The 16,789-nt window shown below is 31.2% G+C and overlaps 1 long non-coding RNA gene across 1 annotated transcript; it reads left to right on the top strand.

Moving 5' to 3' along the window:
• The first annotated feature begins 427 nt into the window (after positions 1-427).
• On the top strand, positions 428-8,099 carry LOC130590866 (uncharacterized). Its single transcript, XR_008968606.1, has 3 exons — positions 428-700; positions 6,687-6,809; positions 7,878-8,099. It is a non-coding gene; the product is annotated as an uncharacterized LOC130590866 (long non-coding RNA).
• Positions 8,100-16,789: the final 8,690 nt, after the last annotated feature.

Raw genomic sequence — 16,789 nt, 5'->3', positions numbered from 1 at the left:
GAGTCCGTTTTAATCACAATGTATACCATCTATTTTGAAACGGAGGAAGTAGATTAATTATTCTATCTGGTATTTTGCTTCGTCTTTTCCTATTCTTCAGATAAAATTATTAATGACTTTTCCATCTCTTCTTATTCACAAAAAATGTTCAATCCTTATAGTTTAATTTAATTAACACACGATCACTAATTTGTACGAGATAATATTTTAAATAATAAGGTAGAATACTGACAACGATAGAGGTCAAGAGGTACCAGGTACAATATACTTCCTCAGATTCTTTAGATTCAACATTTATTATTTTGATAGATGGATTAAAGTAATCAAATTATGTTAAATTAAAAAATATAGAGATATTATATACTATATATATGTTATGAGCCTTCAGGCATATATGGGTACTATATCTTCCATTAGTTGTGTCAAAACAAGTCCTAGTTTTCATAACACTTATATCATAAATTTTATGGATGATGGTTTTGGTTCATGCTCCCTTGAGGGAAACAATAATGGAGGTGAAAATTCATTGCATGATATATTCCAAGTTTTATCGGAAGTTCCTCTTCATGTAACTACAACAGTAAAACCACCTAGTTATCATCATCACTTGGAGTTGGAGGCTCCAACAAGCTTAGATAGTGTTATTTTTGAGGAAGGGTATAAGCCTAATCATGGAGTTGCACAAGGTTATCTAAGGGAGGTTAGTATATAATATATTTTTATGTACATCAAAACATGGATTAAGATTATATTAAATTATTTTTTGAGGCAGGTTGATAAACTTTGAAAAACCCTAAAACATGCATCATTCAAAATTTTACTTTTTTTTTTTTTTTTTTAATTAGGAAATTAAGTTAACCCAAGAGCTAACCCCTACCAGGCTACTAGCCTGTAGAACTACCAACACATTGGCCGGTAAGACATGCATAGCATGCTAAGGAAGTACCCCAGCATAATGCTGGGGGTAAGGATCGAACCCCTGACCTCAAGGGCCAAGGGGGAGCGCTCTTAGTTATGAAAATAAATGCATCTTTTTTAAGAACAGTGACATGCATCATCTTATAAAATATGCATAAGTCTGATTTTCTTCCCCCTCTCCGTCATCACGCACACATATGTGAATCATTAAACTAAAAAGTTGAAAGAAGAATTTAATAAGCTAAGAACGCTAACGATGTTGAAGTTTTGCAGGTTCTTCTGCTGATTATGAAGTTTTTTTTTCCAAAACTAAAAACATTTTGGTGTGTGGAAAACTTAAAAAGAGTTTTGCGGAAAACATAAACTATACATCAATTGCTTCCATACATATACTTAATTGTATTTTCACTTTTTTGATGCCTACATTTAATGGATCTTGGCCAAATTGTACAGCTGATCTCCCGTCAGACTTTTTTTTTTAAAAAAAATAAATATATTTGATCTCTTAACATCTGAGTATCCGTCAAAAAGAAATTAAAAAAATTGAGTAGCCTCTTGTAACGTTTACATATTAAAAAAATTATTGCATAATTATTTAGCTTTTTTTTATCTATTCTTTATATTTTTTTATTGTTTTTTTATTATAGCTAGTTGATGGCCGTTGAACCGCTTTGACGAAAATTTAACAAGAGAATTTGTGATTTAGATAATCTACTTAGGGTTCATTTGTTTAAACTTATATTGTGTTATCTTATCTGAATTTGTTTTATTTGATCTTATTTTATCTGATCTTATTTTATTTTATTTATTTATTTATAAATGAGTGGATATATGTTGAACCATTATCTGATTTTATCTCATCTGAATTTATCTTATTTGATCTTTTCTTATAATTTCTAAAATACTTTTAAATAAGTTGAACGGAACATAATCTTAACGAGTAATGCGTGCGAGTTGCATGTAATGTCAATCTCTGCTCTTGTTCCACGGTATACGGAAATATTATTTGCATGTTATGACAACATTAAATATTGATTAGAGATAATCATGTATGAATTATGATTTTAAGGATAGATATTAAAGATAGAGATAATCACATATATATAATTTTTTTATTTGGTTAAATTTTAAAATGAATTTTTTTTGTTTGTATAATGATATTTTGTATTAAACTTTTGATGTCTTTAACATAGACTTGTGATATTGTTGATTTTTGTTTTTAATAAACGAAAGGAAGAAAAAGGAAAATAGGAGTAATGAAAAGAATGTAATCAAAATTTCTATATATTCTTCTTATTCGAACTTTTTTTTATTATTCAATATTTAGCTAGTTAGCTTTTAATCAATCCAAAAAAGGAAAGGAAAATTAAGGTGACAACTTTCAACTTTGTATTTTGTGTCCTTCCAAATTCCTCTAGTTTTTTATAAGGAAAGGAAAATAGAGGTTTTATAGTAGTCTTTTCATTCTTAAAAGTCAAACATAGGAAAGTCACTCAAATGCTTTCCTTTTCTTTCATTTCTTTTCAATGTAAATCCTCCAGACCCAACTATAATTAGTGCTTGTTTGGTTGCAATAGGAATTAAATTTCTAAAATAATTTATGATTTGTGAGAAATTAATTCCCTTATAAAATTCCTAGAAATTAGTCTAAATTATTTGGTAGTCATAAGGGAAATTATAATTCAGAGGAATTTATGTAAGAATTGTGAGTGACCAAGGGGAGGGTAGATAAGTAAATTTCTACATTTCGTGGGAATTCCAAATTCCTATGAATTTTCATAGCCCTCATTTTCCCCATTTCCTGTCAACCAAACAACTATTCAAATATAAAAATCATGGGAATTTCTATTGCCTACATAATTTCCTATATACCAAACAACTACTTACATAAAGGGAGGTGTTGAAAAATCTTATATTGCCAGCCTATATTACAGAAAATGTTTGCTTAATAAATGTAATAATTTTTTATGGTCAATTATGTATCTAAAATAATTGCATTTAATTCTCATCATTCTTTTTTGGGTAATGTTATATATCTCCCTAAGGGCTACATATAAGCATTAAATACATATCTTAAAATGGAAATAGTTTATGAATTCATGACAAAATTTCACAATTTTACGTTATGTATTGACTTGTAATTTACGTTAAAACAATCATTCACAAGTCAATTAAAATCATAAAATTGCATAATTTACGTTATGCAAATCACTAAAATGAGGAAACTTTATAAAAACTTAAAAATTCACTTACAACTACAACCTATGAAAATATTGACTTGAAATCAAAGTGTCCACTTTCTTTACAATTTATGAAGTACTGTACTTAATTCAAAAATCAACTAAAAAATTATAATATTAGAAATCATATATAAATTCAATAAAATTTCTATTTTGTTCATAGAATTTACATTTGAAAAGTAAAAAAAGAAAAAGAAAAAGAATGGTGAGAGACTTAAGTGATAGAAACTAAACCAATTATACTTTGTATGTTTAATGTTCAAATTTTGACTCTTATGCCGAAGAAAATCAAGTTTCTGTTTCAAAAAAAAATTCAAGCACGCATCGCGTGGAAAAAATTCTAGTTTAGAATGTTGCATGGCACCAAACTACCATAATATCCAGTTACCCTTAGCTTCAACGCCACCACCCACCTTCACGCCAACACCATCCCACCTTTACGCCATCACCATCACCACCTTTACGCCATCACAGCGCAACATTTTTTTAAAAAAAAGAAAAGAAAGAGGGAGGCGTCTGCGATGGACGCCCCACCACCGGAGTAGGCATCCATGGCAGGCGCTCCACCCCAGGATTTTGCACTGCATGTCTGAGGTGATTCTCATTTGGCCTAATCTGTCTGTTGTCTTAAGCCTCTCATGAATAGCGATCCAGCTTATGACTCTATGCTTTGGCATTGTCAATCTGTTCCATATAGCTTTATCCCAATAAATCTTCTCTTTTTCCCTTATGATTTTGCTATACACCTCGCTCTTTCACCTTGTATTGAGTCATAGTTTGTATCACAGACTCAGAGTATTGAACCTTCATAACATCTTTAACACTACATAGCTGTACTGTTTCCAATACCATGGGCTATTCTTTAGGGGGTATACCTCCACCACTCCTCGGTCTTTACATAAACTGCATGCACCCACTTAATCCACAAGTTATCTTGCTTTGTAGCAATAGCCCACATATACTTAGCTAATGCTGCTTTGTTCCACTCCTTGATGCATCTGAACCCAAGTCCACCTGCTGACTTTGGACTACAAACTTGCTCCCATTTGATGTTCCCTGGAGTTGAACTGAAATAGGATCCAGACCATAGAAATGCCCTACAAACCTTCTCTATATCTTTCAGAACATTGTTAGGCCGGAATCATGAATATTTGAGCCCAATATATGTGAATACTCATTAAAACAGAATTAATCAGCTGGACTATTCCTTCATATGAGATATTCCTACTACTCCACATCTTGATTCTAGCACACATCTTTTCAAGGAGGCTTTCACACTCAGCAACCCCTATTCTTCTAGCACAAATGGGTACCCCGGCCTAGATATTTGAAGGGCATACTACTATGATTATTGAACCCTGAAACCTCCTTGATTCTCTGAATTACTGGCTATTCTACTTTTGCAGTGTAGAAATCTGATTTCTTCTCATTCACACACAAGCCTGATGACTGGAAAAAAAGCTTGAATGCCTGGAGTTACATGTAGATTGACTGAAACTCACCTCCACAACAAAGAACAATATCATCAGCAAATGCTAGATGAGTCAACTTTAGAGCTCTACATTAACTTCTTTTTGAGCTTTTATATATTTTAAAATTTAGTAGCATGTTTTGATTTTTACATGCAAATCATACCTTTCAAATCCTTTTCTTGAATACTTTTATATATATCCTTTTCTTGAATTTTCATTTTAACTACATATTAGGATATGTTAAAAACATAAAAATATTCAAGTTCAATAAAAATCAATAAATATATTGGATATTGTTGATTTAAACATCAATCAAACATAATCATTGACATTTTAAGAATCAAGATCATATATATGATTCAATTCTATCGATTTGCTCCTGATCTTTTATTCGAATCCACTAAATTTGATAACTCAACACATGGTGCTAACTCAGCGTAATCAGAGAGCCAAACTAAAAAACAATAATAAAAAAATACACTACATTATGTATGAATTACTCCTAATTATAATCATATAAAATTTGATATCATCCCTATAAGCCGTAATGTTACAAAGTTTTAGTTAATTTTTTTCTAAACTAATAAATAACTATTCATATCAAAAACCTTTTGTAATAGTTGATTCAAACATTTAGCATGATAAATTATTAGTTTTCATATCTTCATGACATGAATGAATTAACTGTTCTTTTAATTTGTAAACTTATAGATATCTCATAATGAACCTAAATTTTTTTTGAAGATAAATGTAATGGTTTAATTATTATGAAATTCACAAGTAATTTGAATATATATATATATATATATATAGGAGTTGACATTTGGCGCATCTTTCACATGCCAAGTGTCTCTATTTTAACTGCAATCAGATATGGTGTATATTTTTTGATATATACTATAAATTGTATATATTAAATCCATAAAATTGTAAGTAGCTAGATTAAATAAGAATACAGGATTGATATGAAAGTAGTTATAATTACCAATCTTACTAGCCTTATATGCACTTAATGCGTGCAAAAATATATAGAAAATTAAGTCAATTGTATAGAATTGTCTTTGCATTTTTTATTTTATTTTTCAAAAAGTTGCTCTTTAGTTTAAATGTGGTACTTTTTTATTTTTCTCCCCCTTTTTTGGTTTAGATGAAGCAATTACTTACCCTTTTTTCATTTTTTTTTCCTTTTTCTAAGTTTTGTTATCCCCCTTGTTTTGCCATATATAATAAAAATTATAATTTTTTTTTATTTAAAAATTTCATGAAAGTATAAACATATTTTTTTTTACCATATAACTTTTTTTAATCTTGTGTATGACATACGCTGCCATGATTCTAGCTATCTCAAATTCTTGTAAATTGAACTCAAATCTTTCTCTTAACCTAAACTAGATATATATTTTTCTTTTCTCTAAATTTTAATTCAATAATAGAATTGAAAGTTCAATCTTTGACACACTTAGATTACGATTTTTATGCTATGAGAAGTTCTATATAGATATATAAATTTCTCGTTTTACTCTAAAGGCACAATAAAACGTATACAAAATCCCCATTCTCAATTTAGAGGTTCCTAACATGTAACAGTTAACAGCACAAGCCAATTATTAGCTCATCCCTCTCTATGCATGCTTATTTAGCTGAACTGATTTTTGGTAGAATTCTATACATTCATATGAGTACAAATGTAGAATTAGAAATAGTGGAACCAAAGACAAAATTATATGCTCTCAAACGTAAATATTCAATGTAGTTATATATACTTAAAAAAGGTATATATGACATATAAAATAAGATTTTTAATGTACCCTTTATAGCGTATTATCAAATATGTAGTAGACGTGTAATTTTAGGGATTTCACGTTAGAATTTATACCATAAAAGTCATGCATGCAACCAAATCCCATGCAATTTTGCCACCTCATGTAAATATTGTAAGTTTTGAGAAGTTGTCTACAGCGTAGAATATCCTCATGTATATTTATTTTTTTGGTTGAAATATGGATGCATAAATAGATATCCTCATGTATATGCATTATCATGTGATTGATTTCAGGAAAGACAAGTTATGGATGCAGACTTAGGGCGTGTTCGGCGACAGCTTTTCGAGTAGCTTTTAGTGTTTTGACTTAGTCAAAACACTAATTGTGTGTTTGGCATGCCAGAGGTTGAAGTAGTGGTTAGTGTTTCAAGTAGCTTTTTGCCAGCTTTTCATGAACGCTACAAAATATGACGTTCAAGATACCAAGATAGCGTTCCAAGTTTTTTTTTTTTCAGTTTTTTAAGGAAAAAAATACCCTGAATATATCATAAAAAATTTCACTTTTTATGGATTAATTTGGGAATACCAATAAATCGCACAAGTATTTTCCAAAATATAATGAATTTCTGGAAACATATCTTTGGTGCTATTTCTTCTTCACTTTTCCTGAAATATCATCTGGTATGAAAAGATCTTTCAAAATAATAAAAAAAAAAACTCGTATGAAATGAAAGATACATCCGAAAAATACCATCATCTTCGAAATTTGACCACTTTATACTCATATTAGAGGAAAAATGTGAATCCTAGAAAGATTAACCACAAAAGGACATGTTTGGGGGAAAAAGAAGAAGAAGCACAGAACAATGAAAACGAAGAAGATGATCTGAAATGTTTGAGAGTTAAATGAAGGAAAGAGAAAAAAAATTGACCACTTTATACTCATATTAGAGGAAAAATGTGAATCCTAGAAAGATTAACCACAAAAGGACATGTTTGGGGGAAAAAGAATGGAAAAAAAAAGAAGAAGAAGCACAGAACAATGAAAAGGAAGAAGATGATCTGAAATGTTTGAGAGTTAAGTGAAGGAAAGAGAAAAAAAATTTTGAGAACCCAGATCTGAAATTAGAAGAGAGAGAATTCAGAAAGTTCCATCTTCAAGCATGAAATCTCCAGAGAATTCCAACAAGTATAGCTAGTTGATTTTTATTGGAAGTAATATGAGAGATGAAATAGAAGTACAAGTATTAAATGGAGTGGATCTAGTTAAAAAGACAAAACTATACATAAACAAATTTAAGGACATCATAGTAAAAGAAAAATAATGCATTGTGTTCATATATTGAAATTTAATTTAACCATAAAATAATCAATAATAATTAATCATATAATATATTATAATTAAAAATATGTTATTTTTTATGATATATAAGCATAACAGCTACTTTTACCGAACACTTATATTGTAAACAACTACTTTCACAGCTAAGAGCTAACAGCTACGAGCCGACAGCTAACAACCACCCGAACAGCTAACAGCTACTCCAACAGCCAACAGCTACCCAACAGCTACTTTTGCCGAACAGGCCCTTAGTCATAGCGGATTCAAAGGGAAAGCAGCCTATGAAGCCTGAAGAAATACACATGCCGGACACAAAGGGAAAGCAGCCTATGAAGCCTGAAGAAATACACATGCCACATGATGGTTATTTGCATGACCCAACAAGGGTAAGAATATTGCAATATACATATATATCACGTATGTGTGCTTATCCACTTTTTCGGCTCATATATATTGGGTTTACTAAGGATCAAGGTTGATGAGTTGATCTATTGGTTGTAAGGTCCTCCTTTTATTTTGTGATGGAGTTCGATTCTTATTCCTTACAAAAAGGATTCCCAATTTCTTCCTTTTCTTGCAATGGAATTCTCCTTATCTTAAAGAAAAAGTATATGGAGTTTACTAAATACCATCTGTTTATGAGCAGCAGGTGATAGCCTAATGGTGTTAGCATCACCTCCGATCTCAGAGATTCTGGGATCGAGTCTCACCCTTTGTAAAGAAGAATCCCCAATTTTCCCCCTTCCTCGCAAGGGATTTCATCTTACTTATTTATACGAAATTTGTATTCTTTTTTAAACTTATTTTATCTCAAAAATATTAGAATTTCATAATTTTTTAGCATGAAACGAACCAATTTTTGATTCCATCATGGTGAAAATGACCATTTTTTTTGCCTATCCGACGCACATAATAGCTTGTGCCATGATGTTTTGCATCACATGCTAGCTCGCCGTTTATCCTATTGCGCGACGCACTTGGGGAGACACAAATCGTCATTTTTCTACTAGTGTTACCATGTTCGAAACCAAAAATATGGTTCAACTATGGAGGAACCGATTTTTTTCGATTTTACCATCGTAGAACCGGAGAAATATTTCGGTTGCACCATGGTGGAAACACAATTTCATTTCGATTCCACCATTAATAGTGAAAAAAAGGAAAATTTCGAATTCACAACAGGCAGGAGGAAGGAGAAGAAGAAGAAGAGGTAGGGGCTGCGCGAGAAGGGGATTGCCAGAGAAGCGCGCACAGGGAGGGGGGTTGTGGGGATGGGAATAGTTGTAGGGGTGGGGGAATGCAGAGACGAAGATAAAGGATAGGGGCGAGGGGGACAGGGGGAAGGGGGATATGAGGGTGGCGTCGAGGCGAAGGTGGGGCAGGATTGGGGGTGGCTGACAGGGAGTTGAACCAACAATACTTAGGGTTAAGCTAGGCTGAGTGGGAAGACTGCGGGGTTAGGGGTTGGGTGGGGCTGGCAGGGGAAAAAAGAACTATATAAATACGGACGGTAAATTTTTACCTCATTGTTTATATGAATTTAATCAGATTATTCTAGTTATATGGTATTTTCTTAAACTACAAATTGCAATATAGTTGGTCAGTAACTTTTATCTTTCTTTTAAGTTTTAACTAGTTATTAGGCCCGGGCTATGCCCCGCGTAAGAAAAAAATTTCATTTATTGATATAATATTTTATATATGATAATAACACTAATTACAACTTAGCCTAGTGGTTAGAACTTTAGTATATGTAATTGAGGTTTCGGGATCAAATCATATATTATGCAATTTCTTAATTTTTTTATTGTACATGGATTACATGAACTAAAACTTCCTAATAGGGAGAGCGCCACGTGACACAATTTCTTGTTTTTACACGCCTTTTAATATATTTATATAGATGATAATTGATTTTGAATGGTGATATATAAAACAATACATGTACATACACATTCAAACTGAAATATTCTCGAATAAGTGAAGATTGAGGAGGTGTATGACGGGATTTAATTTATTGCTACAATAGTAGAAAATATAACCCTTACAAAAATATGCTGAAACCATTAAAATATTTCTCACAATCATGTTGCATTGTTGCTCAAAGCAAACAACTCAATTTACATTATTATTTGCACATGGAAGTGAAATTTCGTATTACTTTTAGTCAATAATTAATTTATTGTTTCACTTGTAATTTGTTTTCTTTTAATTAATACTCTACCTGCTCTAATTTTTTAGGTTTTCAATTTTGATGCTATGAGTCAAATTAGTCTTAAGTGTGAAACTCTTATAGTGTTTGTCCTATATGATATTAGACACCTCCCTCAAATTCTCTCTATTATGTTGTCTACGTGCATTATTCATATAATCACTTTCACCATCTTGATCTATAGGTGAGGATTAATATAGTTGCGCGTAATTTTGTTATATTTATCTCAATATATAATTTTATAATATGAATTATTATAATTTATACTTATACATAATTAAAGATATAAATACTGAAAGTCGTATATTGTGATCATTGCGAGCTAGAAATGGTAGAAGTAAAGTAAGACTATCACGTGTAGGGATAGCAATGGCCCAATGGGTCCAGGACCCTACGCAGACCCGCCCAAAATCTACCCTAAAATTAGGACTGAGTATGCGTCTTAATTTTTTGGACCTATGGGTAAGGGTATTAGGGTATAGTTATTCTTGGTACTATTGGTAAAGATCGGGTAAGGGTCCATTCCTCAAATATCTAAACCCTAACCATGGACCCACACCAATTAAAATATATATTTTTAACTTTAAAAAAATTTATATATATATATATATATATATATATATACACACACACACACAGGGCCGTCTTGAAGAATTTGGGGTCCCGGTTATAAGATGAAAATTGGGCCCCTATATTGAAAGTAAAGATGAAGGTTAGAGTTCTAAATATGAAAAGTTGAAAATCTAAAGATAAATCTTTGACAAATTTATTAAGGGTGGGAAATAAAGGTGATGTATTTAAATATAAAGTAAAAATTTTCAAAATAATATATTTTGGAGCCTTTATTATTTTGGGGGCCATGTGTTGTTGGGCTCCTTGCACACCCTCATCTACGACCCCTCTATATATACATATATATATATACATACATATACAATTATACATATATATACATACATATACAAATATACACATACACATACATATACATATATATACATACATATACAGATATACATATATATACATACATATACAGATATACATATATATACATACCTTTTTTCTTGTATATTATATATATGTGTATATATATATACCTTTTTTCTTGTTGTTCATTGCTAATTCAGATATTTATTGAGTCTCGTGTGTTTTTTTTCTTTTATCTTCATCTTCATGTTGCTTAGTTTGTTCATTGAGGATGTTGTTTATTTTGTTCATTGTACTATAATGCAAAACGACGTCGTATAGAATGGCGCGTACCATTTTGTTCTCAAGACGTCGAAATTAATACATGCACTAATTGTTTTCTAATCCTTTTTCTAAGTTGCATATTTCTTTCGTTTGGCCTTCTTTAAATTAGTCTTCTTTCCTAAGTTGTATATTTGTGCATGAACAGAAACTCTTACAAAGACGCACTAGTGAGCACAGGCGAAGGGAACGCATCAATGAAAAGATGAAAGCTATACAGGCCTTGATTCCAAATCGTGACAAGGTAAGGTTTGGGTATAAGTGATAAAATATACTCCCTCCGTCTCATAATATAGTGCCTACTTCATTTTTGGTGGGTCAAATTTTAAAATCTTTGATCGAATATTTTCATTTGTATATATAAAAAACATATTCATGTGGGATCTTGTCAAATTCGTCTCAATGTGTAGTTTCATAATATCAACTTTTTATATTTTTTATTAATATAGAATTGAAGATATTAAATGTCAAAGTTATGTCTTGGAGATCGTGTAAAAAAAACAAGCACTATATTATGAGATGGAGGGAATAGTTCTAATGTATTATTTATACATATATTTGCCAAAATCAAAGTTCTTATATTTAGAGGAAAAACCCACATGAGAGATTCACGCTTAGAAGAAATCGACGAAGGATGAGTAATTATATTAATGGAGTAATGAGCTAAACTTATTCGGCAAAAGCTAACGGAAGCCCCGGGGGCGTTAGATAAGAAATATATTGTTCTATTTAATTACTCATATTTATATAAAATAATATAATAATGTATAATTCCAATACAATGCATTTAAATGCTTTGCATTTGAATTAAATGTTTTCCCCTTTCCTTTTAAAAACATTAAATGTTTTGCATTGAAATTATACATTATTCTATTATTTTGTATAAACATGAGTAATTAAGTACAACAATATACTCCCTCCGTCCCATAATATAGTGCTTGCATTCTTCTTTCGGTGTCCCAAAATGTTGTGCCTATTTCTTTTTTATCAATTTGTTTGGACGAAATTATCCTTCATTTCTACATAAAACTTTCCAAAATACCCCTACTTTCTTTTAAATGTGTGTCCCTATTTATTGTTTTTCACCATTCCAAGGAATATTTATTGCTCTTTCATTTTATTTTAAAGGAAAAAGAAGAAAAAAACTAGTTCCAAGACAAAAATACCCAATAAATAAACATTTACTTAAATATATGTTTTGTGAAATCCTAAAACTCCTTCCATTTTCCTTAATTCTTGTGAAAAATGAGAAGTGAGCACTATATTATGGGACGGAGGGAGTATTTCTTATCTAGCGCCCCGAGACGTCCGTTAGCAAGATCCAACTTATTATTATTATCAATTCATCATGATAAAACTTTGTTTGGCTTGTGCTCAAACTCTCTAGTCTCTACGACTGTAGGCCTTAGTCTAGTTAAGTTTATCATCTTACGGGTTACTAATTCTAAAAATCATTAGAAGTGAAAATTCCTAAAAAGTGTTGTTTCTTACAGAAATGGAAAATTTAAATTACCTATTTCCCATACGAATTTCTACTTCCGTTCCCATACTTAACCTAACAACATCTTGTACTTCTGTAAAACTTCATAGACAATAGAAATTTCTTGCAAATTACAGCTATTGTATCCAGCCAAAAGACCAAACATGAAGTCCCCTATCTACAACATGAATTATATACTACTAGTACAAGGAGGCATTTGGTATGATTAATGGAAACAGAAGAATGGAAAGAATTTGGATAATGAGGGGAAATGGAAATAATAATTGTTACCTTTAATAGTTGTTTGGTATCCTAGTGGAATTGAAACAATTGAGAGCGAGGTTTATGATTGAGTAAGGAAACGCGATTTGTTTCCACTAGTTTGATAAGGGTAACAAATGGGAGAGATTGTGAATCCCTCCGGAAACGGTGTTTGTTACTTAGCACTCATACCAAACAATTAAAAATGGAAACGCTTGTTTAAACTATTTCCTACATCAATTTTTTCTATACCAAACACCCTCTCTAAATGTATAAATAACAGCATTAGAGACGATGTAGGCTCCGTTTGGTAGGGCGTAAAATATTTTCAGTGTAAAATGATTTTCATGGAAAACAATTTACAATGGAAAATACAATTACAAAATTAGTTTTTCGTTGTTTGGTTCGATGTAAGAAAAATGATGAAATGAAAGAGAAAGTAAAGAGGTAGTGAGAGGAGTGTACAAGAGAGATAAGGAAAATAGTTTTCCCTTCATTTTGAAAGGAAAATGGTTTTCCATCATTGGGAGGGTAATTTTACCCCAAGAGAAAATGGTTTTACACTCTTTTACCAACCAAACAATGTAAAATTTAAAATAGAGGAAAACAGTTTTCCAGGAAAACGTTTTACGCCCTACCAAACAGAGCCGTATTATTTGTATTATATATGCATCAATTAACATGAATGCACACGAAACTACAATCAGGCAATGTTCCTAAAGTCTAATTAAATCCTATTATGAGTATATAAACTACTATTTGATCAACTTTGAATGCATGACATGATTTTGTTCGCATAATGTTAATTACAGGGAGATCATGCATCTATCCTTGATCATGCCATTAAATACATCAAATCCTTGCAACTCCAAATTGAAGTAATCACCAACATATCTCATTTTTTGCTCATTCTTGTATGTTCATTGTTCTAACTTGAGCTTTAATTTTAGGCATGCAATTTAATCTAAATTTTTCATTTGGACCTACAGATTCTGTCAAGAACAATCCAGCTACAAAATCTATATGCACCAGAAATGATCATGAGGCCCATGATGCTCCCAAGTATTGGATTTGCACCTTGGCAATCTCAAATCACACCTTCTGGCTATCAATTAATGCTTACACCACCAAGTCAAGGTGATGGAGTTCTAACCATCCCTCAAGTTAATGCTCCTTATACACAAATGTTATGCCCTCAAAAGTTTCTCCCCACCACTATTTCGCCGCCGCCGCCACCGCCTACGCCTAGCGTACTGCCTTTTGTCCCTCCTATACCACCACTCTCACCACCAAATTCTACCAATGATCCACCTCATTATAAGCCACAAAATTGAGTAAATTAAATCCCCCCTACACTACTTAGCTTTTAGGTGTCAAATAGTATAAGAAAAAATACTTCCAATAAATTTTTGACACAACGTCATAGAATTTACTTAGAGCTTTAGAAGATATATATATACATCGTTATGCTTATCATATCATTTTTCTTCTTCTATTACAATTGCGCCGAAATTCTTCCTATGAACTACCTCTTTTTAGGTCAGGCCACCAGTTTTTAATTTTTGATTAAATCGTTATAGTATTTAGTTTTAAGTGTCAACCAGTATAATGTTACTCCTTGTTGATATTCAAACACAATGTAATATAGTTAGATTACTTCACTTGAGCTTACTAATAATATTACTATATACACAAAAGTGCATGTCATACAAAGACGTTATGTTCCGACATCTTAGTCAAGTTAACCTTGAATTTTATATTTCGCAATAATAGCTGAAAAGAAATTGAAATTGATGAGGTAGTTGAAACCAATTAAATATTTTAAATTAATATGTCTCGCTGAAAACGACAAAAGTATTTGATTGCATGAGTTGTACTCTTTGATAGAAATCGTTGTTTAAGTAGCTAAAATTTCATTTAGATATTTTATGTTATAAGTAAAAATAAGTTAGAAAAGATGGATATATAGGAGGAAAAAATTCACCTAGAGTGTTTATTACATGAGCTACTAAAAATAGCTCAAGTCCTATTGAGCTTCTTAAAATCCTATTAAGCAGGTACATGCTTAACAATTCTAACCATTTTAAACATCTTTTAACATCTTTAGCCTTGAGGTAGTTGTAATGGGTTACCAAATATAACTCCAATATGTAAGCCCCTTTTAGCTTTGACTTGGTTGCTTAATTAGGCCTAATAATTTGTACTCCCTCCGTCCCATAATATAAGTCCTGTTTCCTTATAAGGTGTCCCAAAATATAAGTCTTATTTCTATTTTCAATCAATAATTATTCCCAAAATACCCTCATGAAAATAGTTTAATTCCCAAAATGTCATCATAATTTCAGCTTCCAATGCACCATTATTAATGACAAAATGAAATTTTTTACCCCATTAAACTCCTCTACACATTAAACCATGCAACATTAAATGACAGCTTTTATTTTTTGTTAAAAAGAAAAAAAAACAATGCAAGTGTTTCTTAATAAAAATAATTTTTTTTATTCAAATAAAACAAGATTCCATTTAATCTTAATTCCCGCGTAAAAACAGAATCAGGACTTATATTATGGGACGGAGGGAGTATTTGTTAATTAAATTGTGGCCAATTAAGAAACAAGGGCTTATATGCTCAATCACTAAATTAGTTTAGGCATTTTTGGCTACGTTAATTAGGGATGACAATCCAGTCCAGATCTGATCCTGGTCAGTTTTGATCCGAAAGAAAAAAAATATGAGACAACTCCGAAAAATCAAAATTCGAGTCGGAGGAGGGTTGGAATCAAAAATCTGACATCGAGATCTGGCTCTGACTTTGAGGCTATTAATCTTATTTTTTGTATATTAATATATTATAAATGTATATTCTTACTTCAACTTTGAGGCAATTGCATTATATAAGATTTTCTTTTGAAAAATTATTGTTAAAAATGATTCTTACATGTAAATTTGTAATCACTGTTTTTTTTGTAAAAAAAACTCAAATGACCTGACATAAATGACAATTCATATTCATGTCACTATCTGTGCAATACATGCCATTTTTTTGTTGAAATGTGTATCATTTTAGACGTGCAAGGTTATATTACACAATAAAGTTAATTATAATGTACCCATGCACTCTTAATATTTGTTGTCTATTGTATTCAACAATTTGTGAATATTTGATCCTCGCACATTCATCTATAATGATGAATAGTCCTCATACTTGAAGAGATCAAATCAAAGTTGTTAAGGTAACAATATTATGTAATTAATAAATAATTAGAGCCTACTAGATTAAGCCGGTGGTACCAAAACAAACTCACCAACAACCCTCACCAATAATCCAGAAAATAGGGTCACACGTAAAGCCAATAGAAGATCACGCACATTCCATTACTCTCAAGATGTTTAATTTTCTCAACTTTGTTTTTGTATCCAACTTTAGTGTTTTCATTTGCCCATAATTTATGCCATTTAGAAGTAACACAACAAGTACAAAATATAATTACACTATAGTTTAGCTCTGTTGATGGTCACATACTCGCATTAACTCATCATTTCTTAAAATAGTAACTGTTGTACTTTACCTTCTATGCCATGTTTGGTTGCTAGTCATAGGAGTATGGAAATTCATTGAAAAAGACTCATCTTTATAACAAGTTAGCTATGCAAATGCAATATTGTTATTGATGATTGAGTGGGGGTGAGGTTGAACTTGTGGGGTGAGAAATAAAAATCATTATTATGTTGTATTAATGCCTTATTCAAACATTTCACCAATAAAAAATGCCTTATTTAAGCAAGTAGAATTTAATGCAACCAATTGCATGAAAAGTACAATTTTCTAGTTTTACAAAATTTACCACTTT

Source organism: Beta vulgaris, chromosome 3, assembly GCF_026745355.1.
Source record: "Beta vulgaris subsp. vulgaris cultivar EL10 chromosome 3, EL10.2, whole genome shotgun sequence".
In the NCBI taxonomy this organism is placed as follows: Eukaryota; Viridiplantae; Streptophyta; class Magnoliopsida; order Caryophyllales; family Amaranthaceae; genus Beta; species Beta vulgaris.
This window is presented reverse-complemented; position numbering and strand designations above follow the sequence as displayed.